Raw genomic sequence first — 27,830 nt, forward strand, 5'->3', positions numbered from 1 at the left:
GTAAGGAAGTTCTTTTTCACCCAGAGAGTGGTGGAAAACTTGAACGCTCTTCTGGAGGCTGTTATAGGGGAAAACACCCTCCAGGGATTCAAGACAAAGTTAGACAAGTTCTTGCTGAACTGGAATGTACGCAGGTAGGGCTAGTCTCAGTTAGGGCACTGGTCTTTGACCTAAGGGCTGCCGTGTGAGCGGACTGCTGGGCACGATGGACCCAGCAGCGGCAATTCTTATGTTCTTAAATAATTGGTTCCCTTTCCCTGTAAAATAATATTTAAAAAAATTAACATCCACCTCCCCAACTTGACTAGACCACCCCTTCCCCACTCCTCCTGACTTAAACATCTCCTTGGTGTTAAGTGTACCCCCCACTCACTGACTAGATACCCTTTCCCTCTACTTAAAAAAGTATGCCCCTACTGTCTAGTGTACCCCAACTCCTCCTCTGGGTACCCTTGACTCATCTATTGGGGTATACCTGGAAGATGCAGGAGTGATGCCCATTTGCTCTTGCCTCTGGTGCCACCATCTTGAAAATTGGCAGCAGCTGAGGATCTGACACTGCACAGAGCATCTTGGGATGCACTGAGTGGGGCCAGTCTGCCACACAAGGGAAATTTTCCTTTATTTGATCATCTCCACCTATAGAAGTACTGTATTGCCAAATAAGAGGATGAGGTGCTGGATCAGGTGCTGACGTTTTTCAAGATGGCAATGCCCAAGGCAGCAGTGAGTGGTCATCACATCTGCCACTTCTAGATACTCCAGAAACAGGGGAGAAGGTGTTAGGTATGCCTGGGAGAGGGGTGGGGCAATACATAGACACCAGGAACATTTTTATTTTAAGTATGTCAGGGAAAGGGAGTTGGAGTGGTGGGTGCTCTAGATACCATGGGCATGTTTATTTAAAATAAGTATGAAAAACCCAAATATAGCACATCTGAATGCTTAAATATCAAAAAGCAAAATGTCATGCATTCACGTAAAAGGTGTGAGCTGAATCCAAATAAATAAAATGCTTGCTACTACCCTCAGCCTTGGCTTACTGTGTGTGCAATTATACAGGTTGAAGATCATTGACCTAAGAAAAGTTGTCCTGGAGGGCTCTGATTATTGGGGACTAGGATGTGTTTTAAGTCCCATGTTCTCAACCACCTGCTGGGACCAGTCATCCAGGGCAATCATTTCAATGGTACGTGTGCCTGCTGCTCTATTTTCATTCCCCTCATCCTGCTCCCTGTTGCCATTCATACCCACATTTTGACTGTATGACAAAAATGCTCAAAATTAAAGGCGCAGGCACTTCTGCATACTTAAAAAAACATCATCAAAATCTCTTTTCATATCAAGAAGCATTATGGGGTAAGGATTTAGAACACTGACACTTTTGGGGCGTTTAGGAGACATCGAGGGCTCCTTTTACTAAGCTGCGCTAGTGGTTGTTAGCACACGCTTAACGCACATTCCATTGCCCCGCACGCTACATGCTATTGCCTCCATAGAGCTGGCGTTAGTATTTTCCGCATAGCGCGGAGGTTAGCGTGCGCTAATCTTCAGCGCGCGCTAAAAACGCTAGCGCAGCTTAGTAAAAGGAGTCCTTAAAGACATATCTGCTAATTAGAAAACTTTTATTAAGGACCATTTCGATCATTATAGTGTCTCTAATTAGCTTTTTACTTTTTTAGTTCTATTTAACTTCCTTATTTTAATTCTAATTTTTTAATTATTGTAAACCGCATAGAACTTCACAGCCTTGCGGTATATAAACTGATTATTATTATGTATACTGATCAGTGGCAGAGCAAGGGTGAGGGGCACCCGGGGTGGTGGCGCCCATCCCCTCCCCCTGCTACTTTCCGCACCCCCCTCCCTGCCGTGCGTGTGCCCCTTCCCTTCCTCCTTACCTCTTTATTTTCCTGGCGCAAGCAGCATCACAAACTTGCTGCCCGCGTCGTGTCTGCTGCCCCTTTGACATCACTTCCTAGGTTCCAGACCCAGAAGTGACGTCAGAGAGAGACGACCCTGATGCGGGCAGCAAGTTCGTGATGCTGCTCTCAGCGGGAAAATTAAAGAGGTACGAGAGAAGGGAAGGTAAGGGGCACCTGCACACGGCAGGGGGAGTCAAGGGGTTTGGAGAGGAGGACAGGTGCCGGCGCACCCACCAAGATGATGCCTGGGGCAGACCACCCTCCCTCCCCCCTTACTATGCCACTGATACTGATCTCTTTTCCTGTGAGATCGGCATCAAGGGTGTGCTTGCCATAGGTTTTGCACATGCGAATAATACAGGCTCTAGTCATGCTACATGGGTTTGTTGTGCCACTGGGGCTTGTGCACATTTGAGAAGCTGAAAGCTATGCCATTGATAGTTTCACTACCAGCAGGGCCTCCCATGGCAGACAGGTTTCAGTGGAGATGTCAGACTAACGATGTACCACCCATCTGGGCAGTATTGGAGGCAGAGGATCACATTTCATGCGACAATGGTGACAACTTTGAATTTATATTGCGCAGAAGAAAGGCCTGGCAACCTCCTTCTGTATTCTGCCACGAAAACATGATGGTGTTCATCAAGTCACTAGGACTCGAATAAGAGTTAATGACACCTAACAACAACACAGGCGCAATGTAAAGTTAATAGAAGGCAGTAGTGACAAGGAGGTGTAGCAGAAGCATTATTAGCCCCACTGGGAATGGTGTATAACCACATATGCATGCGCCTTACAAAGCTTCTGTTCAAGAGCAGAGCTGGCACTATGCACCATTTTGTCAGGCTCTAAGGCAGGAGATGGGGGGCTATGACTGTCAATCTCACAAATGGATACCTTGCTCTCCTATAGATGACTGGAGGGGCATTTTTGATAGGATGTCTAAGTCTGAGTTTGGACGTTTTAGGAAACGTGTCCAAAAACCCTGTAGAGAAAATGACCATTTTCGTAACAGCAAAATGTCTCTTTTATTTAAAAAAAATGACCATTTCTAGTTGTGTTTGCCTTTAGTGCCTCCATATTTTTTTGGACCATTTAAAAAAACAACCAAAAAACACCCCATCCAAAAGAAAAACCACACAAAAAAAGCCATTGGGACATACAGGCAGCCAGCATTCTTAGCAAGCACACTTGTCCCATAGAGACAGCGCAGCAGAGCAGAGGGGCACTCAAGGGGGTTCTGCAGTAAACCTCACATTAAAAGTTCCAGGTAAACGTCACCATAACCTGTTTAAATTGTATAGTGAGCTGTCCAAATCCCACCCAAAACTTACTGTATGCACCAGTACACCACAACAATAGCCCTTATGTCTGAAAGTTTCATCTTTATATAGGTACAGTAGGTTTTGAGTGGGTTTTGGAAGGCTCTCCATACAATATAAGCAGATTATAGTGACATGTGTACCTGAGATTTTTAATGTGACATTCACTGCAGTACCCCCTAGAGTGCCTCTCTGATCTGCTGAGCTGTGTGTGTGTGTGACCCTCTGAAGCTGTAATATAAGCTGGTATGTTTTAAATCTTTGAGTGGTGGGAGGGGGGTCTGTGACCACTAGGGAGTAAGGGGGGTTATGTTTTTTTTTTAGTTCCAAAATTTTTATTGAGATTTTGTGTAATAACATACAATAAAGCAGGAGAAACAAATTAGACAAATTGCTCATAACAATTATTAACACAAAGCTTAGGATATTAAGAAACAAAAATCCTTAAAATAATTTAATTTCTCCCAGGTCATCTGGTCAGTTTGGGTGCCTTATTTGCCCTCATTCATTTTCAAAACAGGTCTAGCCCCATATGTCTAAATGGTGCCCTGGTCGTTCTGTTAAATGTTTGATTTTTGCTGCAAAATGTCCAAGTCCTAAGCTCACCCAGAACACACATTTAAACCTCTGTGCTCCCATTGGAATTTAGATGAACTGGGGACAAACAGCTTACTAATACGTCTAAATTAGGGTTTGGGAAATAGTGATTTGGACGTTTTAGCAAGAAAAACATCCAAATGCCATATTATGCCATTTTTTGGATATTTTTTTATTTTGAAAATAAGCCCCCATAGAACAATTTTAAAAAATCAGAGGTTCAGGCATCTTAATTGGTATTCTGTTTTCGCCAGCCTACTCTATACCCCAAAATTATAGCTGGACTGACTAATGTGTATATATATACATATATATATATATATATACAGTATATGGTTCATGTAATAAAAGATATTTGCTTTATGGTGGAACTTTAAACATCATATATATTTACTCAACTACTCAACAGTCTAAAAAAACAATCGTAATATTTCACAAGGCATAATTCCTCAGCATGACTGTTGAATAAAAACATGCTTTATTAAAAGAATACAAGTAAAAAGTCTTACCACTATTTGCAATATATTCATCAATAATAAATGCACTATGGCAGTATTGTAGGTTTGCCAAGTGAAACTACATATAATAGAAAAACCATTAGAATAATTAATACATTATCATAAAATATAATTGAATTAATACATATACAATGTGCACTAATTTCATTGTGCTGCCAAACTGGTTAAATCACACCAAAAACAAAATGAATCATTATTATGGTGATGCTACATAAAGAATGTTTTGATTGCATGCCTTCTGAAGTGTATAAAAAAGCAACAATTTATTTAATAAAATTAACTTTCAACATATACAACTCAAACAAATATCCCTTGCTAACTGCCTTTAGAATACAGTGTAGTAGCTCTTAGATAAAAATCATGATGCTGCCTATAACAAAAAGTACTTTCTGCTTTCATCAAGAAATTAGGGGTTCTTTTTACTAAGTTGTGGTAAGGACTGGCCTTAGTATGCCCTTATGTGAGTATTTTCCCATGCTTCTATTAATTTCAATTTTGTTCAAGTGCTGTTACCTACAAAAATTAATGGAACATTTACCACCTCCTATTTAGGACATGGTAAGGACTCCTGTGGTAATCCTGCGGTAATCAGCATGTACTAATTGGTTAAAAATATTTTTACTGAAAAAGACCTTGTTGCGTTTAAGAAAATTTTAAAAACATATTTATTTCAGGACGCATTTGATCTATAAAACATAGTCTTTTTAAGTTTTCCATTCTCTTCTATTCCATCTCAACCCATGTCTACCTAATGTGCTCTACCCTTGAATGTTTAAACCTTTATAAATAACAAAATTGTAACTTCTTCCCTTTCTTCCCACCCCTTCATGTTCGTCAATCTTTGTCGTTTTTTTTTTTTTTTTTTTTAAGTGATTTTTATAAACTAAATGTATGTCTGTCTTTTAATTGATTATTAGAAACTAAATGTATTACCACACCCTGATGGTTTTTAATTGTACATCGCTTAGGTACTGTGATAAGCGATTCATCAAATAAAGGTAAACTTGAACTTGAAACTTGAACTTGAACTTAACCATCCCATTAAGAGGAAAAAAAACACTCAACTTTTTAAACCAGCAGGGGGCAGATGTATATTTTATACAGGAAACCCACCTATCCGCCAGTGAATCGAAAAAGTTGTAAGGGAGGTGGGTTAAACATAGTTTTTTGCTCCTGCTGTGGGGAAAAAGGCTGGGGTGGCTATCCTAGTACATAAAAAATGCTCAGCTATATTTGGAGCCATTACTGCAGGTCCTATGGGAAGATGGATTCACGTGGACATGAGCTCAGGAAAAGATATCCTAAAGTTATTTTTTTCAGGGGAGGGTGGAAGTATTTGTGGGCAGGAGGGAGTGGGCATCTCTTCTGCTGTTTTTTTCAGAGAGTGGGTGGGTGCCTTCGGGGCAGGAGGGAGTAGGCATCCCTCCTGACATTTTTTTCGGGGAGCAGGTGGGCGCCTTTGGGGGCAGGAGGGAGTGGGCATCCCTCTGTCCTTTTTCTTCAGGGGGAGGTCCTTCATGACAGGAGGGAGTGAGCATCCCTCCTGCCATCTTTTTGGGGTTTGGGGGGACGGTGGCTCAGGAGTGCTAGCATGGGGGGGGGGGGCTTTTTTAATGGGACAGATGGAGCGCAGAACATCTGTTCCATTTTAAAAAAAAAACCCAGACGCCCTGACAGCAGTGACAAGAGGTTGCTTCCCTTGTCACTACTGTTAGGGCTCTGTATTGTGTCAATTGGTCACTGAGGGCTCCTTTTACTAAGGTGCGCTAGCGTTTTTAGCACGCCCTGAAGATTAGTGCACGCAAACCCCATGCTAAACGGAAAATACTAACACAAGCTCTATGGAGGCATAAGCGTTTAGTGCATGCAGCATTAGTAAAAGGAGCCCTGAGTGATTGAGTTAGTGGATTTGCATGCAAATGATTTAAACCTCTGTGCAAATCATTTGCATGCAAACTTAATAGTGAATCAATTGCTTTTGGAAAATCAGTCAGAAAACCGGCCAACAGAGATTGAGTCGCTATTGTTAGTGAATCTAGCCCTTAAAGTTCTTAGGTAATTAGAATCTTTTTTGATTTTCCATTTCCGTTATGTTTATTTGATTAATCTTTTGTGAACCATATAGAACTCTCTGGTTATGCGGTCTATAAATCAATTTATGTTTATGTTTATTCTTAGCTGGGGGGGGGGTCACAAGTGTTTGTGGAGGATTTGCAGCGTTCCCCTCCATGCTTTGAATATTCTATTTTGACAAGCGATGACTATTTTCTTTCTTGCCAAAAATCTTCTGATTCTCTGCATTTGCAATAGCTACTAGGGTTTGCTTTTTTCTCTATTGTTTGCTTTCCATAGTGCAAAATTAACTTCAGTGAATCAAATCTATAACATATTTATGTCCTGCATTATATTAGCTGTTGGTCCTACAGCCTTTTATGTATTAAATATCACCTTGAACGGATTACCAGAAACTTCAGATACAAAGAAATAACAGATATATGCAGTAGATGGGCTAATTGTAGGCAGATTTAAATTATGCATGTTGGTCTTATGAAAAAGCATCGATGATTTGCAGGAATCTTACTCAGCAGCTTTGTGTCTTGCCAAAATGAATATTTAGTATAGGTGTGATGTGCAGATTTAAAAACACAAATAAACGAAGAATACTTGAAAATAAAATATAGTCCTACTGTGATAAGAGCATGCTGCTGGGACTGTGCAATCACTTTTTTCATTGTTTGCAATAGTTGTATTGACTCTTATGCTCATTGGAGCTGGTTATATGTGCACGTTTGCCCACAGATTTTGTGCCAAGGAAAAAATTTGTAGAAACTGAAAAGTCTGCAAAAAAGATAGCAGTTTATATATTGAGCAAAACTACAGGAAAGGAAAAAAATTGCTAGATGCAGCAGTATGAATGCTACGAGCAGAATATTTCATTTTCCCTTTGTTTAGCAATACACGTGGAGGGGCATAATATAAAAAACTGTCTAAGTCCCCTTTTGGCCTAAGGCCCTAAATGTTGAAAGTAGAAGCAGGGAAAATGTCCATTCTCAAAAAAACCATCCAAAATTAGGTTTTTTTTGATAATGGCCTGCCTCTACGGTCAGCTGTTTAAATGCCCAGACAACCACTACGACACTTAAGATACATAATAAACCAAAAAAAAGCCTAAGTCCCAAAAGCCCAAAGCCAGTCCTTTTAGGCAAACGAGGAGCCAGTCCTTTGCCTAAAAGCTGGATTCTGTAACCAGTGTCTGTCAAAAACAACACCGGTTACAGAATTCACCCCCTCCCCCCAACAACGATCACGGAAGGAGAGATGGCTCATTTCCTCTGTCGTGATAGTGGTACCACCAAGTGCCGCCAAATGCCTAGGTCGGCCCACCTCCCACCCTTTCACCTCCTCTAAAAATGCCTCTTTTCGCTCTATGCATTTAGAGGCAGGGGAAAGGCCTAAGCTGGTTTTAGATATGTCTAAAACCAGCTTTGCTTATGGGTACTTGGACGATCAGGTTTTTTGGTCATCCAAGTACCCATTTAGACCACTTTTTAGACATTTTTTTCTTTGATTATGAGACCCATAGATTTTTAGACTAGCCTACCTCCCTTCATCCCTTCTGGACTCACAGAGAAAAGAAAACTAGAATCTGTGGAGATAGCAAGTGCTCTTCCTTAAACTATTCTTTAGTAATATGCTGCCTAAGATCTATACCAGGGGTGCCCACACTTTTTGGGCTTGTGAGCTACTTTTAAAATGACCAAGTCAAAATGACCTACTAACAATAAAATTTTTTAAAAAACACAAAGCACACTGTATGCAGAGAAAATGTTAGTTATCATTTATATTCTGGGTTTTTTCAAAGAGGTCAAGGTAGATGACTTTATGCAAAGTCACTTCAGTAACAACTATACAAAAATAGATAAATATACACCCTCCATTTTTACTAAGTCACAGTAGCGGTTTTTAGTGCAGGGAGCTGCGCTGAATGCCCCGCGCTGCTCTCGATGCTCATAGGCTCCCTGTGCTAGAAACCGCTATTGCAGTTTAGTAAAAGAAGGCCATAGTGCAAAATATAGACCCCCCCTTCTTTCTTTCTTTCTGTCTGTCTTTCTCCATGCCCCCTTTCTTTCTTTCTGTCTCCCTGCCTGCTCCCTTTCTTTCTTTGTCTTACTTTCTCCCTGCCCTTCCCCAAGTCACCTCCACTGCCATTGAGGAACAGGCCCCCAAGCTACCATTACCGAGTTCTGAGCTCTCCCTGCGTCCCGACGCTGTAAGCAGGACACAGAAGCACCGAGCCGACCAGCCTTCCCCACCGATGTCAATTCTGATGTCAGAGAGGAAGGTCCAGCCCAGCCAAGTAGCGATTGGCTGGCCCAGAACTTCCTCTCCAACGTCAGAATTGACATGGGGGGGGGAGGGGGAGTGGGAGTGGAGGAAGGCAGGTTCTGCATCCTGTTTACGGCGTTGGGAAGCAGGTAGAGCGCAAAGCAACGTGAGTCTATCACGGATCCCGGGATGGGCTCCGCGATCGATTCTTGTTGCCTTCGCCATCTACTGGTCGATCGCGACTGACCTTTTGGACACCCCTAATCTACACTGTTGTAAGGGATAAACCCCTGCATATAGATTTTACACAAAGCTGAATGCATAGGGTTAACAGATTTTACTATTGTAAAATACAAACTCATAGCCCCACCCCCAGGCCCACCCAGTTTCACCCAACCCCGCCCCATTCCACCCAAGTCATGCTCCGTTCTGCCCCAGTCTTGCCCCCAGCCCCACCCCTCAACTTGTTCTGCTCAGAGCCATTTCAGGAAGGCATCTGTGCATACGCATGTGTGACACAATGACATCACATGCCATTTTGAAGAGGTGGGCCTGCTGGCTGGAGGGGGTAAGCATCCCTCCAGCCAGCCTTTGTAAACAAGGTATGTTCTGGGTGGGGTGGAGGTGGCAAGGGGGACATCAAAGGCATGGGGTTGTCGTGGGCACAACGGCAGGGGGAGGAAATGGACATCTCTCCTGCTGTCAGGGGTTGTTGCATTGCAGCAGGAGGGAGTTGGCATCTCTCCTGCTGCTAGGGAGGATGGTGGGGAGTTGTTGCATGGTGGCGGGAAGGAGTGGGCATCTCTCTTGCTGCCGGGTTGTGTGTGTGTGTTGGGCATTGTTGCATGGCAGTGGGAGGGAGTGAGCATCTCTCCCACTGCTGGGGTGGGGGTTGCTTGATGGCAGCAGTGGAAGGGAGTGGGCATGCATCCCTCCTGCCGATCTTTGATTTGGGTTTTTTTCTGCGTTTGTTCTGCGCATATGCCGATCGCTAGCACCAGCAATCAGCACATGCAAATTTAGCGACCCTCTCTGACTCTCCCCGAACCTCATTTGCATGCATGTCTTTAAAAAAATGACTCGGCTTTTTTTAATCATTACAGTAGCGTCCGTGACAGCTGCCCATTGGATTTTACAATGAACATTTGAGAATCTTTTCCTAGGTGTTTGCGCTATTGTAAATGCTTATTTAGACTTTCTCCTCCGTCCCCCCTCCCCCCAAACAATTTAAACTTTAGGAGTCTCCCTTGGTCTTAGAGCTTTGGCGGGAAATCAAGTTAACCAAAAGCCTTGAATTAACTCCTTCCTCCCTTTTTATACCTCACCCCCTTACACTCAAACAAAGGTTCCTCCAACTCCATCCACTGCTCTTTACTATCCACACTCTCACACAACACAGGGGAAGATTCTCCCATGTTCACTATCACTAACACCAAAACTGCTAGATGTCTTAGGGACATTGTCTATCCTTTGTTTTAATTTTTGCTTCCGCTTGATAATCTTAAAACACTAAACTGTTATCACCCAAACTAATTAGCTGTATAATATGAAAACTTGTGTCAATTACCAACTCTGTGCCAGTTGTAAAATTTAGAAGCTTCATTTTATGATTCTTTTTTTTTTTTTTAGATTATATCTGCGTAATTTATTTTCATATTTGATACCGCTGACAAAGGAACCTACTGATCTCTTTCATCCCTGTGGTGAATGAAATTGACCACTGTTTTAGAACAATAGCAAATAGTACAGTTAATGAAAGAAAGTGGTCATTGGAAAGAAAAAAAAAACCCACTTTAAAAAATTGCAGGATCTGTGACTAATTTGGAACCATAATGAGAAAAATAGGTCAAGTTAGAGAGGAACATGCATGACGGAGAAAATATGTTTCTTTTGTAAAGAGACAGTAAATTCCTATTTCCTATGTGATTGCTTTCACTGAGTGAAAATGGTGAAAGTTTTAGGAAGGGGGGATATAATTTCAGCAGCAAAATATGATCCTTGGGGGCTTGGTGCGATGATTCAAGGCACATGCTGTGGCACAAGAGACACATATTCCTGTATTTGTTAGGGCTGCTGCAGTCAGGTGCACTGTGGAGGCAATGCACTCAGGGAGGAAAAAACCCCTGCTGTGACTGTCTTTGACCAGGATTCACTAACCTGCCCGATCGGGCCCGATCTGGGCAGGTCTGATGAATTCAGCAAATTCCAACATGCAGATGAGGGCGATAGGAGGAAAGCCCCCATCTGCAGGCACGGATCACACTATAGTGATCCCCGCGCATATGCAGACCATCTGTAGATGGTCTGAGCATGTACGGGCCTCCAGGCCTTCGGAGTTGGGTTTTTTTCCTTCTTTTCCTTCTATTTTTTTACACTGAGTACAGCCAGGGAACCTGAAAAGTGCTGGACCTCAGGGCCGGCACAGATTTTAAAAAATAGGTGATCGAGAAACTTTTGGCAGCCCGTGGTTTTAACCTGCTTAAGCCCGTGGGTTAAAACCACGGAGAGTTGGGGAAGGCAGGCAGGGTGTTCGGGCTCGGGGCTGGAAGGCAGGCGTGTTCGGGGCAGGAAGGCAGACGTGTTCGGGGCAGGCAGGCAGGCACGCTCGGGGCTGCAGGAGACATTCGGGGCAGTAGGAGATCGGGGCTGACAGGGCAGAGAGCAGGGCTGCAGAAGGCAGGGCAGTCGCAAAGGGCTTCAGCAACTGGTCCTCAGAAGTCGCTTTTTTTTGATCAGTCAGCCCAGTCGGTGTTGCAGGGTTTTGTTTAGTGAATTGCGTCCCTGCCTACTTTGCATGCCGATGCCCTCATTTGCATGCGCAGATCGGAGGATGGTCGGAAGACAGGTAAGTGAATCGGGCTGGGGTCGCAAACCGATCAGTACACAATCGGTTTGCTTTGTGAATCTAGCCCTTTGTTCCTATCATCTAAAAAGAGCAGTTCTGGAGAGTTGTTTCAAAGTAGCTACTGTCCATTGGTGAGGGTATGTAATGCTGCTCAAGAATAGTGAATGGGTGAAAGGTTTAAGGAGAGAAAAGGTGTTGAGGGGTGTGGGAGGAGGTGATCCTTGTGGATAACACTGATTAAGTGCTGGCAGCAGTGAGACAAAGAACAATATTTATGGCCCCAAGTCACACACAGGCCCAAATTCTTCTGGAACCTTCCTAAAGTATCTTAGGAGAAATTCTAGATTCAAGTTAATCCATGTTCTCTCAATTTAAACAATGTGGTTTGTAAGGTGTTTCTCAAACTAAGGCAACTACAATAAATTAAAATATATATACAGTATATTTCTTATTTGACCACTTTAGGATTGTGGTACAAGCAAAAGGTATGGGGGGGAAGGACTTTTTAATTTTTTTTTTTAATTGGACAGATGTTTTGCGTGTGTACCACATGCAAAATATTTGGGCCATTGAGAAAAAAAGAAAAGAAAACTAGGCACACCTGTCGGTAATACAGTTATCTAACAAACAAACGGATCATTACTTAAGTTATCCAACCCACAACAACTATCATCAGAAAAAAGGGGGGTTATGAAGGATAATTTTATACAAAAACTAGTTCAATAAGATTATTTTTTACCCTTCTGAACATTGAGATAAGACTTACCAGCTTTTATTTTTACATTTTTACTGTTAACGTTTTTGGGAAGAAGGCCCAGTCACTCTTATTCAATCCTACTGAACCTCTTTTTTTTTTTTCTCTCTCTCTAAAGATCTGTTAGGCATATCTTTCAGTTGACCCCCCCCCCCCCCCCCAGGACCTCTCTGAGCTCCCTTAGTATTTTGGGATGTATCCCACACAATCTCATGGCTTTGTCCACTTTCAGTTTAGCAAGTTGTACATAAACGTTTTCTTCCATGAATGGTGTGGTATCTATTCCACTTCTAATAGAAAAGTACTTAAAGGATAAAGTGGTAATAAATCAACCATAAAAAAGAAGACCACTTTCTTCTATTGAAGGAAGGAACTGGCAGTTATTTTAAAGTGGAGGAAAAAAGACCTCAATACAACACAATGCTTTTATCAAACAGCACACTGTTTGACACGGTGCTACTCAAAAGGGTCCAGAGAAGAGAGACTAAAATGGTTAAGGGGTTGGAGAAGTTGCCGTACAGTGAGAGATTAGGGAAGTGGGCTTGTTCTCCCTTGAAAAGAGGAGACTGAGATGAGACGTGATTGACACATTCAAGATAATGAAGGGAATAGACTTAGTAGATAAAGACAGGTTGCTCACCCTCTCCGAGGTAGAGAGAACGAGAGGGCACTCTCTGAAGTTAAAAGGGGATAGATTCCGTATGAACGTAAGGAAGTTCTTTTTCACCCAGAGAGTGATGGAGAACTGGAATGCTCTTCCAGGGTCTGTTATAAGGGAAAATGCGCCCCAGGGATTCAAGACAAGGCTAGACAAGTTCCTGCTGAACTGGAACGAACGCAGGTAGGGCTGGTCTCGGTTAGGGCACAGGTCTTTGACCTGGGGGCCGCCGAGTGAGCGGACTGCTGGGCACAATGGACCACTGGTCTGACTCAGCAGCAGCAATTCTTATGTTTTTATGTTCCCCTCAATCATTGGTCAGGAAAAAAAACCCTCCACTCTAAAATAACAAAATAGCTGTACACAATTCCTTCAATCGATAGGAATACATGGGCTTTTCAAACTTCAGTCTTCCTCATCTAAACTGCTAACAGGACTCGCTTTCAAATCACCCCCGGTTGAATGATATCCAAGACAATCACAGCATTTCTTCTTGTGTCCAATATCAGTAATCTTCAACAAGCCACAAGAAAGTAAAGTCATTTATCTTATGTGTAGACAGGCAGCACATCCCAAAAGGCCAGCTTCCTTTAGAATAGTTCACTGGCATCTTCTCCATCAACAGGTCCAATGAATACAACATCGCATCTTCAGAAAATAATCATGGAAACATGAACAAGGAGAGAAGGAGGGAGTATCTATTCCACACCCATATGTACCAGCCATTTACAGTCCTTCTTCAGGATTTTCTTCCGTGAACTCTGAATAAAAATGTATTTCTTCGGCAATTTTGCCTTTTCCTTAACACTCTCCTCATATTGATCCTCAGCACTTTTCAGCCTTACAATTTCGCTTCTGGTCTTCATTCTTTTCTCAGTGCACAAGAAAAAAGTATTGTAGCCATGCTTCCTTTTCTTCTCCCCCTGCCTTTTCCATCGTAATAGTGCAGTGGATTAGAAGCTGGAAGTGTAATGTTATATAAGATATCTTGCACAATAAGGATGGTATAAAGATACTGTTTTACGGGAACATGTTTACTTATTTTTCATTAAAACCTTTGTGGACATAACAGGGTCTATTATCTAGGGACACTATTTAGTCAATGATTGAAAATTGCTATTTTCAGCTGTTCCAACCAGCAAATCAATTTACTCCTTAATATTCAGTTCAATGCACATGTTTGCATACTACTCACATTTAGCTAAATGTTGTTAGATCCGTTGAACTAATTCCTAATAACTGTGTTTGCAGATTGCTAAGTAGGTTTTCATCGTGGAAGGCCTTCTTTATGTCTAAATAGAAAACATTTACTGTGGATTTCTTGTCACCTTAGTTTCTTTCATTTGTCCAGTTGTCTTTTGTCCTGTAGTGCATGTTTTAAAACCATTTTTTTAATGTGATTAAGTTATGGAAAGATTCAGATGCTTGCAACATGCTAATTCAATCTTGAAAGAAAAGATACATGAACAACAAATATTTGCAGTTCAGTGGCAGTGCCAACCTTGTGGGGGGTTTGTTTTTTTAAACTAAATCTAGATCATTTGAACAGGTAACTTTGACCATTTAAATCACTAAGAGCTAGATCCACTACAGTCAATGATCTTCACTAAACCTGTTATCACAGGTGTAGCAACAATCGCTGCTAACTAACCCGACTCACTAAATGGCCCCACTGCGTGTTTTTCCCCTCGATCGTCCATTTTACGATCCGGCCATGCAAATTAGTAAAACCCCATGCAAAATAGCCAAGCGATTGATTCACTTACATTGCTTGGCTATTTAGCATCAGGTTTTACTGATCCTAAAATCCAATTGCTGTAGACCTGTCGGTAACTGTGTTGCCGACAGGTCTGCCTATTGTGTTTTTTTTCTTTTTTTTTTCAATGGCACAGAAATTTTCCCACATAAAAAAAGAAAAAAAATCCCCCACTGCTACCAACAGCCCAATGACCCCTGACAATCGTGCGCCCCCCCCTCCGGACAAACACGGTGCCCCACCCTAAAATAAATGGCAGGAGGGATGCCCACTTCCTCCTGTCAGGAAAGACCTCCCCCTACCCTCCCCCATGCATAAAAAAAGCAGGAGGGATGCCCACTCCCTCCTGCCACCAGAGGCCCTCTCCCCCTTCAGGCCTTCGTGCCCTGTACCTTATAGTTGGGAGCAGGAGGTACTGAAAACACCTCCTGCTCCTCCTCTCTTCATGCGGGAGGGGCCTGAAGCATCTGAGCCAATCAGGGACTTCCTTAGGAAGGAGCTACAGAAACAAGTATGGGGGGGGCAGAAGCCTTATTGCCCAGGGGCCCAGATTCCTGTCAATCTGCCCCTGTTTAAAATATTTACGAACACACACTATTTACTTTATATTAATAGTTACAAAACAAATTTCATTTTTATGTTGACCTCAGTTTAGAAACCAGTGTAAATACTGTAAAATGATCTGTATGATATCTTTTTTCTTATTTAGTTTCTTCATTCCTGTGGCAATGAAGGAAAGATCTGACAGCTTTATTAAATTACTACATTATGGAGGAAAATGTGGATCTCTTTTTTAGTGCGCTATATGGCCAGACAGTACTCATATGAACTTCCATTATAGCTTCCTAGAGATTAGGTCATCTTTGGAAGGTTCCATTTAATTCACCTGAAAAGGAATCTGACAGTTTCCTTTTTGTGTCATTTGTGTGTGTGTCATTTTTGTGATGGACCTAATTCACTGAAATTAGATACCAAATTCTAACCATGCTGTGCTCCAATACCATGTAATGTTGAATTAAAGTTTACTGACAGTCTAACCCTCTATTTATATAGTATATGCTACTTAATCAGGACACAATTAATTGGAATACCCAATTAATGGGGATACCTCTCAGGGAACCAATTTAATGCAGTGCCTTTCAATGGGGTCTCCAGCTGCTTAACTGGGATGCTAATTAGTTGTACTTCATTTATAGGGAAGGGATGGCCCCCATGGGAAGTGATTAAAACTTGTGAAAGCAGACAGAATATTCCATGAAGTTTACTGGAAGCAGTAAGATGCGGGTTGGTTTTTTTTTTAAAGATCTTCAAAAACTACAACTGGAAGTCTGGGTCAAATTTGGCATGATCACACACAGAAGGGATGAAGAACCTAGCCCCCATGCACTGTGTGAAAAAACAGGCAGAGAGATTCAGAAAGAAAGCAAAATTGAAGCCTGAAGGTGATGTATAGAAACATCTTTTGGGAGCTAGGTTCAACGCTGGGAGATGGTAACCATGCCTTAGAAAGCCCCTCAAGCCTGCCGCAAGCTGAAGGATGCACTGCCTGCATATAGGCTTTGGGGTCCCATCTCCCGGTTCTAACAGCAGTCCTGGTTAGAGCAATTCAACTAATCCACTCAGGATCAATTCACTCTTGGCTGCATCACATAGAAGAATGGACCAAAAGGTATGTGAGTGGGACAACTGAATATTGTATTTGTTATCCCATGAGAAAAAAAGCACAAAAACACAAATGAGCACACAATTTATTTATTTTTCTAAGGGAGCTCAGAATGGTTTATATGAATTTATTTAAGTACTCAAGCATTTTTCCCTGTCTGTCCTGGGGACTCACAATCTATCTAATATACCTGGGACAATGGGCAGATTAAATGACTTGCCCAGGGTCACAAGGAGCAGTGTGGATTTGAACTCACAACCTCAGCTATTTAGGCTATAGCTTTAACCATTGTGCTAGAGAATGACACAGGGAAAAATTTGTCCCCATCTCCATCCTGTCCCTGTGAGCTCATCCACGTCCCCATGAGCTTGGTCCCCGCAAACCATGTGATCCCATCCACATCAGCCTCGAATAGTTTTATACTGAACTTATTTAATTAAAGTATAAAAAGAAAAAATATTCTGTACAATTGTCATTTTATAAATCAAAGATTTGGCTGCTGAACTAGAGAAAAAGAGATCTTCAGCTGGCAGGGCTTTGTTTATAAATGTTTATCAACACAACTAATATACTACTTTATCCTAAAGCAAAAAAAAAATAAATAGAATTTTTTTTTACCTTTGTTGTCTGGTTTCTGCTTTCCTCATCCAATTTCTTCCATCCACTGTCTGCCTTTTCTCTGCCTCTTCCATATGTTCTGTTACTGTGCTTTCCATCTCTCCCTCCACTCCCCCTTTGGTCTGGCACCCACCTTCTTCCCTCCGCTCCCCCCATTGTCTGGCATCTCTGTCTTCTTCCCTTCTATCTTTTCTTCCCTCCCCAAGGTGGTTTGTAGCATTTCTCTCCTCCTTTCCTCCCCTCAGATCTGTTATCTGTCTCCCCAATCCAGCATGTGCCTATTTTTCTTTATCCCCTCCTTCCATCAGTTTCCTTCAGCATCTTCTCCTCTCTCTCTTCCCCATTTCCCTTCAGCGTCTTCTCTCCTCTCTCTCTTCCCCATTTCCCTTCAGCGTCTTCTCCCCACTCTCTCTTCCCTATTTCCCTTCAGCATCTTCCCTCCACTCTTTCTTCCCCATTTCCATCTTCTCCCCACTCTCTCTTTCCCATTTCCCTTCAGTGTCTGTTCCTCCCCACACCCCCTCCCTCCTGCACCCTTCATGCTGTCCAGAAGCCCCCTCCCTTCCGCTTGCTGCGGTCCATGCATTTCCCTCCCTCCCTTCCTTCCCCTTACCTTCAGGCAATTTTAATTTTCTTTCTACAAGCAGCCGTAGCTGCATGTGGCTGCTGGAAAGTGCTATTCTGACGCAACCGGAAAGTAGAAGTTGCATCCGAGAAGGACTTTCCGGCAGCCACATGCAACTTCAAGGCTCTGACTGGTTGTAGAATGAAAATTAAAAATCGCCTGAAGGTAAGGGGAAGGGAAGGAGAGAAATTCCCGGACAGACAGCGGGAGGGGCTGCTGGACTGCGCAATCAGTGACTGCGCACGTTCCTGGCCTTAACTATGGATAGAAGGCCATTCACCGCTCCAAGGATTGGTGAATGGCCTTCTCCCCTTACCTGTGGCGACCATTTTTTCCCACCGTTTTGATGGGTTACCCGCGGCTAACCATGGCTAGCCGCGGGTAAAAGCCACTGTGTCATTCTCTACACTGTGCCATTCTAGAAATCAAAGTGTAGTAAAAGTGAGCCAAGAATAGGACAATGAAACCATTGTGACATCAATGATGAGGTTGGCTGTTAGGCATTGGCAGAACGAAGCATTATGATGTCACAATACCAGCTCAGGTTATCAGAGGCTAAAACTTGGCAAACTATTTATTCACAAGTACAAGGGAGCACTCGGATAAATTAAAAGTGGACAGGTTTAGAACAAACGCTAGAAAGTTCTTTTTTACCCAGAGGGTGGTGGACACATGGTACGCGCTTCCGGAGGCCGTGATAGGCCAGAGCACGTTACAGGGCTTCAAAGAAGGTTTAGATAGGTTCCTAGAGGATAAAGGGATTGAGGGGTACAATAGGAGTTGAGCTAGGTTATAGGAATAGTCAGGGACCACTGCACAGGTGATAGGCCTGAGGGGCCGCCGTGGGAGCGGACCGCTGGGCGGGATGGACCTCTGGTCTGACCCAGTGGAGGCAAATTGTTATGTTCTTAGTTGTCTGTACTGTTCTCCCCAGGGGAGCTTAGAATGGTTTACATGAATTTATTCAGATACTCAAGCATTTTTCCCTGTCTGTCCTGAGGGCTCACCATCTATCTAATGTACCTGGGGCAATGGGGGGATTAAGTGACTTGCCCAGGGTCACAAGGAGCAGCATGGATTCAAATCCAAAACCTTAGGGTGGTAAGGTTGTATCTTTAACCACTGTGCCGCACTCTCTCCTACTGTTTCTGTTACATCTTTGGGAGTGGGAGGGGGGGTCAATGACCACTGGGGAAGTGTACGGAGGGGGGCCATGCTTTCATCCCTTCAGTGCTCATCTGGTTAGTTTAGGTATCTTTTGGGTCCTTAGATGCTTTTAAAACAAATCTGCATCGGGACATAAAACATAACATAAAAACTCACTTCTTTAGCACAAATACCGCTAAGTTCTATGTGGTTCACAAAAGACAGAGAATACAAATGAATACAACAAGATATCTAATTTCCAAAAGATTCAATAAAAAGATGTGTGTTTAAAGCATGTCAAAACTCTTACAGCCTCTTTTACAAAGCCGAGCTTGCGGCTGCGCTGCACTAACGGCCCGAAGCCCATAGAGATTTAAAGGGCTTCGAGGCTGTTGCCGCGCGGCAGCTGCTAGCGCGGTTTTGTAAAAGAGGCCATTAGTAAGAATTAGGGGATGTAAATAAGTAATTCAGATATTTAGCCCATAAAGCCGCTTAAAAAGACAACAGATGCTCTTGAAATTTTTTGATTTACAACCCTTAGCAGATGGAAAAGAGAATAACGCATGAGATTTCCTAGAATGTTTAGAATTAGTAATGATAAAAGATTCCACGAGATATTCTTAGATGAGGTCTGCCAGTACCTTGAAACAATACATCCAAGCTTAAACTTAATCCGCGCCTCAACCGGCAACCCATACAATTGATGATAGAAAAAGGTAGCATGATCATACTTCTTCAGATCAATTGAACTGCTGCGTTCTGTATTATACGCAATCTTTGAAGGTTTTTATGGTCTCCAGCAAGATGCACAATATTACAGTAATCGAGTTGGCTAAGAACCAATGTTGTAATGTATGTGATTTTGCTTATGTGGCCGGGCCAGTTTCCAAGTATGAGGGAAAGCCCTGCTCAGACCACAAGTAAGAATTTTGTACGCCTTTTATATGGTTAAGTGAAGGAAAACCCGGATACCGGATTTCTGGAAAACAGCATCAGGTTTATTAGTGTCCCAAATAAAAATAAGAAAAAAAACCCATTCAAACTTGGCTTCTTAGATGCGCCTAGGCGCTTCCCGTATTCTCATACAGTTCAGTCCAGGAGAGTCATATGGGCCTTAACTCAGGGACTGGATAGCCCATTTTCACCACAATAACCAAAATTCCAAAACTCAAAATTGCCCCAGTAGTTCAGTACCTTCACTGTCTCATATCCTCTTTGGGGTTTATCAGTCTCTCCTGACCACAGTTCCTTGCTTTACAGCTGAGCACGTCCCGTGCCCGCTTTCTCACGTTTCAGCTACTTCACAGTCCCAATATAAACAAACTTAACTTTGCTTCTGCTGTTCTCCCAAGGAACATCCACAGCCCTGCCTGCCAGGCTGTGAGGGCCACGACTCCCATTTAGTTTGAGGTCTCCAGGCCCACCCGAAGTGACCCTTATCTGCTTTATCTCCTGCTCCTGGGGAGTCTGAACACTGTGCTATTTACTGTAGCAATTTCACTCAATTAGGTAGGGCTGCCCCAGCCCTGCTTCAGTTCAGGTTTAAACGGAGCAGAAACTTTTCCCACAGGACAATACTGGACCCTCACACACTATACTCTTCCAGATCCATGTCCTCCCCAAACACATTACCCCCAGGGTCACTGTACATTTCCCACTCACACTCTTGGGAACCCTGGCTTTCCATTTCCACATTCATTCCAGGCTTTACATTCCATCCCCCTCTCTGCATGTCTGCCAAAACCTCTGCAGCATTTCCATGGGGATCATTTTCCAGCCCTTCTCCCTGGGGTTTAAGCTGCCAGTCACTGTACCTCCCGAGTGTTGTCCTGCCTCTCCTTATGAGCTGGCTTCCTGCACCACGGTCCTGCTGGGGCTTAGGTAACTTGTGAGAGCTGGCAACTCCATGATTCGTTTGGCCTCTGTAATCAGGGCCAGCTGTGTCCTCTCCCTTCCACTCTAACTCACTTTGCCTTTGAGGCTTCTGTGCTTGCAAACTCCAGGGTCCGACTCCACCCCTTTGCAAATTGGTGTCAGGTTTCTCTCTGACTTGGGGAAAGGAGTGATAGGGGAAATTAGTGGTTTTCAGAGTCCTCCCCATCTGGCTCTTGAGCTGTGCTGGGACCTGCCTTTTCTTGCATTCTTTTGGCTGAACCAGCTGTCCTGGCTCCATGCCGGGTTTTACAGAGCCCTGTGCTGCATTCTGGGGAGTTTTAGCAGTAGTTTTCACTGGGACAGGAGCTTCCCTGTCACACTTATGTATGTACTTCATTGGGAAAAGTGGGGTAGAAATAAATAAATACAAAAATACAAATACAACGATTGTACTAACAATCGAAAGGAATTTATATCAAAATATGCTCTAATAGTTCTTAGTTTTCACAATACGTAGAAACCCTATTTTCTGTATAATGTACTTATCTTTGTAATTGAAAAATTTTCAATAAAAAGATTTTGAAAATGAAAATGAAACCCTTTTGGACCATTGAGTCAACCTGATTTTTCATGGTAAGATTTTGACATCTTGAGAAATGTTTGATTATCCCTACAGGACATCCCAGTGCTAAGATTGCCCAAATCCTGGCCAAAACATGCCTCTTTCCCGGTTATCTCAATCCGTCCTCCTTTTTCTGGAGCCGTATGGTAACCCTAGATTAAGTGCAGTATTTGGTACTTAAGTAGCTAAGGTGAACTGCATAAAGATAGAACTGTGTTTTATGTGGTCTTATTTATATAATTATCCAACCACTTAAGTGCTTAATATTAACACTTAACTGGCTAAATGCTGACTCTGCCCTGGAAAGTCCACAATATAGCTAGTTCCAACTTTTCAACGGAATTGTCTGATTAAGTGCTACTGAATATGCCTGGCTAGCATGAACAAGCAATTTTAAAATGATTTAAATGGTCGGAAGACTTTTCTGGTCATTTAAATTGCTTTGAATATCTATCCCTGAATAAATAGCAAAGATGAATATGAAACCATTTTTTATTGAACAGATAAACAACAGTAGGTTATCCAGGCAAAAATAATTGTTTCAAGGACATGAGAGCACAGTTGTATATAAATATACTCTCATTCATCCTAGTTTGATGGAGTTGTTTAGGATTAGAAATACAGGAACCCAAGACTTAAGACAGGTAACCCCTAAAGTAAAGATAGGAAATTTGGGATAATATTTGATTCTTTCTTAAGTGTGGACTTCTAGATCAGCCTCAGTCAAAGAAAACCTGTGGACTTTGGATTTTAGAGGTGATTATTTTTCTTTCCAAATCTGAGCTCAAGAATAATTACATATACACAAAGGCTAGCAATCTAAGGAGTCCTTCTACTAAGCTGACTTTCAAACACACTAAGGCCCATATTCTATAAATGGCGTCCTACTGGCGCCTAAGTGAAAAATACCAGGGAAAATGCTTGAGTACCTGATTGTAAAAACCGCTTAGATAACCTTGATAGGCGGTATATAAAATCCGAATAAAACTTGAAACTTAAAACTTTAAATGATATTTTAAACTGATTTTCAAGGTGCCTAAAATAAACTGGCACCATAATCATGCCTCTGTAGGTCCTTTATGTAGGGTTAGCAGATTTTCCCAAAGGAAAATCCGAACCCATGGCCACGTCCCCAGGCCCATCCAGTTCCTCCTGTGTCACACCCCATTCTGCCCCATCCCCGCCCCCAGATGGCATCCGCGCATGCGCGAACGTGATGCAATAATACCACGTGCACGCACGCGCATGACATCATCGTATTACATCCGTGCATGCGCGGATGCCCCTTCCCGACGCGATTTTGATGGGAAGCTTTTCAAAAGCCGGACAAAGTGCTGTGTTTTGAAAAGCCATCCGGACCCCCAGACATGTCCTCAAAAAGGAGGATATGTCCGGGGACATCCCAACGTCTGGTAACCCTACCTTTATGGCGCCTAATGCCACCGTAAGCATGGCTGACCCAGGAAGTGGCGTTGGGCCCAATTCATATCAAAGGTGGGCGCTGGAAATGTAGACCTTGAAATCCCTTGAAATGCATTTAAGATAAGTGGCTTTTCAGCTTTCGCTTGAGTTTATGCAAAGTATATGCAAATGAGATATACTTTTTACAATACCTCTTAAACACACATTGAATTTATGTAAATCGTATTTATTTATGAATCAAATAGCATTGATGTATGCAAGTTGCAAGTTGCAAGAGGATTTGAATGTGGAATCAAGCTTCCAGTGAGGACCGATGACAAAGTCTCATTGGCACTGCTCAAACAGTCAGCTGTTCATCGTAGTCTAATATATTGATGGTTCTGAGAAACTATTGAATGAATGGTGCATTGAGATGTAAGATGTGTTTACGTCCACTACAGTTACTGGCCATCATAGCTCCCAAGCACAAGGGGTAGGGTGGGATCAGAGGAGGCAGCTTACCTGAAGAAAGGGACAGCAGAGAGGTCCAGCAGTCTCATAGCATCCAGGAGTCAGCTGCTTGATGCTATGGGAACAGAATGGAGAGGTGAATAGTCTGTGGCCCAGATCCGAGAGATTACAAACACTGAATGCCCCTCTGACATGGTAAGGATAAGACATGAAAATATAGTGACTTAAGAGGGCCGGATCTGAGGGAGACATTGTGGCATATTGTCCATCTCCCAAGCATCCAAATACTTGCAGCTGAGATGTCCAGAAAAGCCTGGATAAATGTCCTGTTGGGAATCTTCAAACCCTCCTAGTTGTCATTGGAGATGGCCACAAAAAAACCCCAGATTCCCAGCCACAAGGTCAATTTTTCAGAAGCAGAGATCAAGATCTTCTGCATCTGAGATGCTGATGTGGGAGATCTAGGCACACCACACATGCTTTTTTGCCCCTAAGGGGCAAAGACTGCTTGCTTATACTAAGGGGAAAAAGTGGGCTGCCATCAGTGAGAGCCTCAGTGCAGTCCATAATAATAACCAGGACACTGAGGACTGCAAGCGCAAATGGAGGCAGCTGAAGCATGATGTCCGCCACAAGGCTGGGAACAGGCATCCAGGGGACAATATGTTGGACCTCATCCCAGTGGAGCAAATGATCCATGGTCTCCTCCTCCAGGCAGGCACTGGTGTGGGCAGGCAAGGTATAATAGCTGTAGCAGAAGAGTCAAATATGTTTTAGGGATGGGAGCTATGCTGTGTGTCTTCTCTGGTGCACCCTCTCTGCTAGCTAAAAAGGGGAGGCCTCACTCCCAAGGCACTCATGTGAGGTCCAGGTACCTAGGTAGGGGGTGACAGGGGCAGAAGGACAGGCCTGAGGGGTGGTGTTGCAGGGCACGTAGCGCAGGTATGCGACAGGGAGTGAGAGTCAAGTGGCAGCCGAGTGGCCTCATGGCTAGGTGATTAGAGGGTCCTTGGATCTGGCCTTGGCCTACACTGTCCCCCCCCATCCACAAACAATATGCACATCTTCCATCTCAGTGTTCCCTGCACCCCGACCACAGTCCATCTGTCTGTCTTAATCTGTACCATATCATCTCATTGTTTGGGTTCTGGGGGTTGCAGGTACACTGGAAGGAGAGTCGCTGCACGTTGCAGCCCTGATGAGGGACAGAGAGGTTGCAGGGATGCTGTGCTTACGCTCAGCCCTGAGGTGCAATCTTACGCACTGGATGAGGTTGGAATCTTCCCAGTACTCACACCTGCAATGGTGCCGCAGTGACTTGAGGTCATCATGGTGCACCCCGAAGCGCCTGCAAGAACCAAGTTTTTGGACAATAGGGTCAGGTGATGGGCCTTCTTGGCTTCACATATATGATTGTTGGGATATGCCTTGCAATGCTTCTGACATGGCCTGGGACAAATGGCAATGGGCTGCTTGCAGGGATTGCTAGGTGGGGAATGGTGAACATTGCCCAGGTGGGTTGTGAGTTGCGGTAGACCTGGGGGCCTTTGTGTGGAGCATTTGCACTGTTGGTGGCAGGTTAATGTAACCATACGTCCCGTTTTGAACGGGACCGTCCTGTTTGCAGATCCCCTGTCCTGTTGTCCCCACGCACAGCTTTGGGATGCCGAAATGTCCCATTTTCAGAGATAGTGTCCCGAAGCTGTGCTTGGGGACAATGGGACAGGCGATTGCGGAGCCTGGGCTCTCTCCCAGTTTTCCCATCGCCGACGCAGCAACAGGGCCAGGCCAGGCGAGTGCAGCGACTGCACAACAGCTGGACCAGAAGCCTTCTCCCCGACGTCAATTCTGACGGAGAGGAAGTTCCGGGCCAGCCAGGCAGCGATTGGCTGGCCCTTGTCTCTCTATCTCTACCTTTCTTCCTCCTTTCTTTCTCTCTGTCTGTACCTCTCTCCCTCCTCCTCTCTCTATCTTTCTCTCCTCTCACACTCTCTCCTTTCTCTCTCCTTGCTATCTATCTCTATCTCTCCTGTACCTCCACTATCTCTCCTCCTCTCTATAGCTTCTAACTCCCACAAAGAAATATTTCTCCATATATAGTGCTATATATATATATATATATATATATATATATATACTTTCAGCACATTGTATTGACATCATCATTGACATTTTCCATACATGGTAATACTATGGTATTTTAATTGCTTAAGAACATAAGTATAGCCTTACTGGGTCAGAGCAATGGTCCATCAAACCCAGTAGTCCGTTCTCACGGTGGCCAATCCAGGTTACTAGTACCTGGCTAAAACCCAAGGAGTAGCAACATTCCATGCTACCGATCCAGGGCAAGCAGTGGCTTCCCCAATGTCTTTCTCAATAACAGACTAAGGACTTTTCCTCCATGAAAATGTCCAAACCTTTCAACGTGTAGCGACATTTATGGGCGAACAGTGATACTGTCTGGAGACACCGATATCCAAGATGTTTATTTCAGTGATTTTTGAAACACGCCATATGTTTTAGTGGTTTTTAATTATTGTAGTTGCATTCTGGACGTTTTCTGGGCGGTGTCATATCAAAAATGTCCCTTCACAGAACCCTGTTTGTTGCAGCACTAAATTATTCTTGAACAATTTTTTGTCTAGAATTAAAAAAAAAAAAAAAAATCCTTTGAAGCAAACAAGTTAATTTTGCAAGAGTTAGAAATTCAGTGTAACTATTGTTTTATGAAAGAAGATAGATTACTATAAAATGATAAAAGATGGCAAATAGCCTGAAAACTGACCTAGAAATCTTAATTTTGCCAATCACTACTATAGCAGTATGCAAGGCTATAGCAGCAGGGGTGAAATTATACTACAAATTACCATGCTATGCCAGATAAATTATTCTCCGCTGCATGGGTATTAAATGATAAATAAATAACTAACGCTGTGGGACTGAGTCACAAAATATATGTGACCTGGAGCTAAACAAGGCTTAAATGCAAAACAGCATAATGCATCCAACAATATTTTAATGCGGGATTGTGATTTACCTCAGAATAGGACACTTAAAATAATATCTGGTTATGTCATGTGCAAGTTAATCAAGATGTTAAAAGCTCTGAAATTGGCAAATCTAGTGGCAATATATTACATTCATCTTACAGGAACCTGAAGTAGGCACAAGGAAAAAGGAACTAGTATTTTTCATTTTTGCAAAACTATTTGGAAGTTATGGTTTCAGGCAACTTTTTACTTAGCTGTATTTAGCAGCGGGTAAGGGTTTTACTGTGCAGTAGACATTAGCATGGACCAATGTTAATGTCTTACACATGTTGAAACCACCAGCACGGTATCACATTCTAACGCTAGCATGGGTGTGGGGAAACAGACATTACATGGGTAGGTCAGAGGAATGGCCAATCGTGACAGCTAACACACGGATCAATTCTGCATGCTAGCTGTCATGAGTGCCTGTAGTGCAGCTATACTTACCATAAATTTAAGAGGAGTTGATAATTGCCGTTGTGCTGTTGACAGTATTGGTACTGTGGGTGCCGTCGGTCAAGAGGTGGCAGTGCTCCCCTTGACATCTGGTCAGGACTGGCTCAAGAGATTACAATGCCTCGGCCCATGCCCCGCCTCCTGGCCAGTTCCCTCCTCCCTTCTCTAATGCTACTGCCTAGATGCGGCTTGATAGGCCAGCGTCAGTGTCATTCAGTAGCATCAGAGGAGGGAGAGAGGAAAGTGCTGCACTTCCTTCCTCTAATATGGATGCTGGCCTTCCTTCCTTTTGAGAGCTGGTCTATGAAGTCTCACCCTACTGGGTCATGGCATCGTCATCAGAAGAAGGAGGAGGAGGAGGAGGAGGAGGAGGGAAGTGTAGCCAAAGGATAGCTTAACATATGGGCCGGTGATGTCATGGCCATGGACGTTTGGCAGCCTTTAGTGTCAGTGCCCTGGGCCAGAGCCTCACCTGGTCCCTAGGTTAAGCTGGACTTGCATCTAGTACACCATCATAACAACACCTGACATCCAGTCCTCCTTACTGATCAGATCCCCCACTCTGAGTAATATCCCCCAATCCTAGGGTTACCATATGGCTCAAGAAAAAGGAGGGTGGATTGAGACATCCGGGTTGTACTTCCACTGAAAGCAATGGAAATAAAACCCTAATGTCTCAATCCATCCTCCTGTTTCTGGAGCATATGGTAACCCTACCCCATCCGATCCTCCTAGCTCTGACCTAAATGCCTCCCTACAAGATTTGGACCCTCTTTTCACTCCTGGGGGTCTTCATTGTTAGATTACAGGGCCTAGGTGGAATTGGTACCCCTTTGTTTTGTGCTGTGGTTGTACCGCAATACAAAATGGTTGCCATGACTTATAGTGGAGGTCTCAAAGTACTACCATTAGGGTGCATCCTTCCATATAAGGTAAGTGTGTTCTGTGTATGGTAATCATAGGCAGTGAAACGCTTTTTCATTTGGGGGAGCCCAAAGGTTCCGCCCTAGCCCCAGCAAGATCCAGTGGCACGACCTCTCTCTCCAGCTCCTGATTCCCCACTGAAGAGGCCTGGGTTGGCGCATACTACGCAGAAGTGTTAGCAGGGCGTGACAGAGACCTGCCTAGTTCTGATCAGATGGTCTTATATATATGCAAACACATTTAAAACTTTGAAAAAATCAGGATAATTAACAAAAGACCAGAAAACCGATATA

The 27,830-nt window shown here is 43.4% G+C and overlaps 1 protein-coding gene across 6 annotated transcripts in view; it reads right to left on the bottom strand.

Moving 5' to 3' along the window:
- Positions 1 to 20,721, bottom strand: part of NOX3 (NADPH oxidase 3) — a 119,939-nt gene extending 99,218 nt beyond the window's left edge. For all 6 annotated transcript variants that reach the window (XM_033938502.1, XM_033938501.1, XM_033938500.1 and 3 more), the window contains exon 1: positions 20,568 to 20,721. The gene's annotated coding sequence lies outside the window, so the exon portion shown is untranslated. The remainder of the gene's footprint in view (positions 1 to 20,567) is intronic.
- Between the last annotated feature and the right edge of the window lie 7,109 nt (positions 20,722 to 27,830).

This window comes from Geotrypetes seraphini, chromosome 3 (genome assembly GCF_902459505.1).
Source record: "Geotrypetes seraphini chromosome 3, aGeoSer1.1, whole genome shotgun sequence".
In the NCBI taxonomy this organism is placed as follows: Eukaryota; Metazoa; Chordata; class Amphibia; order Gymnophiona; family Dermophiidae; genus Geotrypetes; species Geotrypetes seraphini.